This window comes from Mus musculus, chromosome 4 (assembly GCF_000001635.26).
Source record: "Mus musculus strain C57BL/6J chromosome 4, GRCm38.p6 C57BL/6J".
Lineage (NCBI taxonomy): Eukaryota > Metazoa > Chordata > Mammalia > Rodentia > Muridae > Mus > Mus musculus.
The window spans coordinates 120,659,341-120,663,534 of NC_000070.6; the positions used below are offsets into that span (position 1 = coordinate 120,659,341).

Sequence of the window (4,194 nt, forward strand, 5' to 3'; positions counted from 1 at the left end):
GGCAACCAGTATGAGTGCAGAATGTATCTTTGAACGAAGGAATCAATAAGTGAGTGGATACGTCTGTCATCATTGGCAATTCTCACACCCACCCCATCCTGTCCTCTAGCAAGAGAGAACATTCCAGCAGGAGCACACTTCTCTGGTTAGAACCTTTCTATGGCCTTTCTTCCCCTAAGGCAGCGGTTCTCAACTTTCCTAATTCTGTGACCCTCCCAGCCACAAAGTTATTTTTGTTGTTACTTCATAACTGTCATTTTGCTACTGTTATGAACTGTAGTATAAATCTCTGGCAAGCAGGATATCTGATGTTATTCCTGTGAAATGGTTGCTCAACACTCCCCCCTAAACCCTGCCAAGGGGGTCGTGAACCAGATGTTGGGAAACACTGCTCTAAGGAGTCAGGGTGGCCACGGGCCACCTTTGCATAAGCAGATAAGTGTGGGTCAGAAGTTAGAAGAGCCAGGCTCAAGTCCCACCCTGACCCTTGCTAGCTGGGCAATGCCTCTTGGATGCTCCTCGGTTCTCTTTTCTGTTAAACAAGTGAAGCTCTCCTGCTGGTTCTCCTTCTTGGGCTACAGTGAGAAGCCCAGGCAGCAATGCATGGGTATTTCCAGCATCACACACCTTCACTCTTCCAGGTATGCCCCACCCCCTAAACACAAATGCCCATTATTATATTATTCACCTAGCACAGGTGCCTGGCACTTCCTGAAGCTTGCCCTTCACAACCACTATTTCTCTGTGCCCCTGGTTGGCAAAGCCCACTTCCCTGCCTCAGCAGGACCATCCACAAAGCTTTGTGCTCTGCATACTTTACACTACACCATGCATAATATTTAGAGCAGATGAGTCCCTGCTGGGCAGTGGGACCTCACAGTCAGGGAGAGTCCTCTCTACTTCCCAAAGAACCTTGGGCTGCTCTAGAGGTTCCATGGTACACAGACAGCACAGGTTCCAACTGGACTCCACGTTGCCATCCTTAGCATGGGTCATGCCCCTTCTTCCTTTCTCATAAGGTTGTCATGAACATCAAATGAGTAGACATCTGTAAAGAGCTCAGAACAATATCTGGTATACAGTAAGAGTTCCTTAAACATTAGTTGTTATTATTGCTTTCTCCTCCTTTTCCTTCCCCCCCCCCACTCCTCCTCCTCATCATCATCAGTCCTCAGGTTTGGAAAACAGCTGCCACTCCTCCAGGCATCACGTCTCCCTCCCCAGTTGGAAAAGAGGAAATGCAGAAGAAGATACTCCCTGAATCCACGCAGGGCTTGGTTGGCGGTGAGTGGTATGTTCTGTTTCCCAATTAAGATGCAAGTTGCATAACATGAAATGAACCATTTTAGAGGGAAGGATTCTGTGGCATTTAACAGATTCACCCTGTTCTGCAGCCAGCATCCATATATAATGAGCAAATCATTTTATCATGCCAAAAGAAAACCTCATTCCCCCATTCTCCCAGCCCCAGTCCCTGGTAACCATAGATTTGTGTTGGATTTCTTATTTCTAGATGATTCCACCTACGCCCCCCCCTCCTTGAGACAGGGTTTCTCTTTGCACCCTGCACTGTCTGAAACTTGCTTTGTCTAGAACAGGCTGGCTTCAAACTCACAGAGATCTGCCTGCCTCTGCCCACCCCTCCCAGGTGCTGGGATTAAAGGTGTGTGTCACCAACTTTTTTTTTTTTAAATCAGTGTCACTATGTAGCCCAGACTGGCCTGACTCTTGAGCTCTTGGTCCTCCTGCCTCTGCTTCCCGAGAGCCTCAGCTCTCAGGTGTGAGCCACCATGGTGTGAACCACCATGCCATTCTTGTTCTGATTTGAATACTCCCTTACAACCATATTTCATTCATTTGAAGACACACAGGTTTGGAGGAAAATAAGATTTTCTTAAATTGACACTATTTTATATTTAATGAAATGTCAGGCACATTTAAAAAAAAAGAAACATTTTTAGGTGCCTAAATGAAATGGCTAATCCCCTGCCTTTATGGAGTTGGAATATATATGGTAAAGCTATAAGCACTTAGACAATAAATAAGTGAATGGTATAGTATGTTCAGATGCAAATGCTTTAGAAAAAAATTAGAGCAAGCTGAGTACCTTTCCAGAAATAGAACAGAGACAAACTGCCTTATTAATATAGTGGTTCTCTTGCCATTTAGTGCATTACCCCAACACTTAGCTATGCAAACCCCACAATTTGATACCCCCATTACTAGGGGTCAGGAATTTAGAAATAACTTGAATCTGGGGTTCTCATGAGGTTGCAAACAGGATACAGGGGTGAAGACGTTTAAAAGCTTGTCTGGAGTTGGGAGTCCCCATCCAAGATGGCTGACAAACATTGGCAAAGGCTGGTGAAAGGCTGTTATACCAGATTGACTGTTGGTGGGAAGCAATGGCTCTTAGTTCTGTGGGCCCTTCCTTGGCTACTTGAGTGTTTCCACATCATGTCACCTCACTTACTCTAGAGCATGGGATTGGTTCAAGAGAAAGTCAAAGCCGGATGCGGCAGCACACAACTGTAATCAAGATACTTGGGAGGCAGTGACCTGAAGATCGGAATTGAAGGCTATCCTCTCAGCTACATAGCAACCTGGGCTATATGAGATATCATCTCAAAGAGGAGGAGAAGGAATAGGAAGAAGAGAGGAGAAGGGACAGGAGAAAAAGGAGAGGAAAGAGGAGGAAGAAGAGGAGGAAGAGGAAGAGGAGGAAGAGGAGAGCACACCTTTCATGCCTTAGTGGCAGAAGCATCTTCATTAGCTCTGTTGTACTCGTGAGAAATGAGTCACACCATCTCTTCCACATTCAAGAAGAGGGGAATTGAAGGCAGGAATGTCAAAGAACTTGTGGACACATGAGAGTACCACTGCAATTAACTAGGGCTGTTTGAATAAGAGAGCAGTCATATCAGAGTGAAGACAGAGTGGGTGGGGCATTAGCCAAGCTGACCTATGGAAGGAGACAACATTCCAGGCAGAACAAGCCACTGGAACTGTGGGCCTGGACCTTCAGGCATGCTGGCAACAAAGGGAAAGAGAGAGTGGCTTCTGGGTGGCCACAGGGTGGGGATAGGAGGACCATGCTCTCTTCTCTGTCAATAGCTGAGTGATGTTGGCTGTCCCCTCTACTTTTCTCCTCTGTGAAATGGGAACAATAGCACAGGTTGAGTATATAACATGCTTAGGATCAGAAAAGCTTCAGATTTTGGAGTTTATTCGATTTTTGGAATATTTGCACAGATTTGAGCATCTTCGGTTTAAAATTTCAAAAGTTGGGGTTGAAGAGATGTCCCAGTGGTTACAAGCATTTTGTTCTTATAAATGAACCAGGTTCAGTTCCCAGTGCCCATATACTGGCTTATAACTATTCTTTACTCCTTCCGAATCCAGGGGATCTGAAGGCCTCTCCTGACTTCCAGGAACACCAGCGTGCAAACATACAAGCAGGCATGATGTCCCGAGAGTTCAGATGCTGAAGATGACATCATGATGCCTGTTTGCAAGCTCCTCCTCCAGACACCATGTGGCTGACAGACCTTCCTCTTTCCTCTTCTTTATTCGTGTCCTCTTCTGTTTTGTTGAGACAGGGTCTCACACTGTAGCCCATGCTGACCTTGAATACTCACCCATCCTTCTGCCTCAGCTTCCATGTGACAGGATCACAGCCATGAGCTATCATTCCTGACGCTTCCAAACTCTGCCCTGACCTCACAGTCCCAGTGAGGCTTAGTCTCACTGCTGGTGGCTCCCCCATAGAATCTGCACCCTGTGTCCTCCTCTCCTGAATGCTTATTGTCCCTTACATTTCTCACGGATTCCATGCTACCTGTCACTCTCTAGCACGCAGGGCCTCGTTTTACTTATTTTGTTCTTTACTGTATGTCTCCAAGTACCTAATAGATTTGTATGCATGTGTGTGTTGTATATATGCATATGTGTTCAAGTGTTTGTTCATTGTGCACAATATATGCAGAAGCCAGAGGATGAAGTCTGGTGTCTCCCTCTATTTTATATGTATTTATTTACATATGTGTGTGTGTGTATGTGTGTGTGTGTGTGTGTGTGTGTGTGTGTGTGTGTGTGTGTGTGCCATGATGTGCATGTGGAGGTCAAAGAATAACTTTTGGAAGTTGATTCTCTCCTTCTACCATAGGAGTCCCTCAGGATCGAGTTCAAGCTGTC

At 45.7% G+C, this 4,194-nt stretch overlaps 1 long non-coding RNA gene across 1 annotated transcript; it reads left to right on the forward strand.

Moving 5' to 3' along the window:
• Nucleotides 1-298: 298 nt before the first annotated feature.
• Nucleotides 299-3,936, forward strand: Gm29891. The gene is made up of 2 exons (XR_376613.4): nt 299-1,284; nt 3,403-3,936. It is a non-coding gene; the product is annotated as a predicted gene, 29891 (long non-coding RNA).
• Nucleotides 3,937-4,194: the final 258 nt, after the last annotated feature.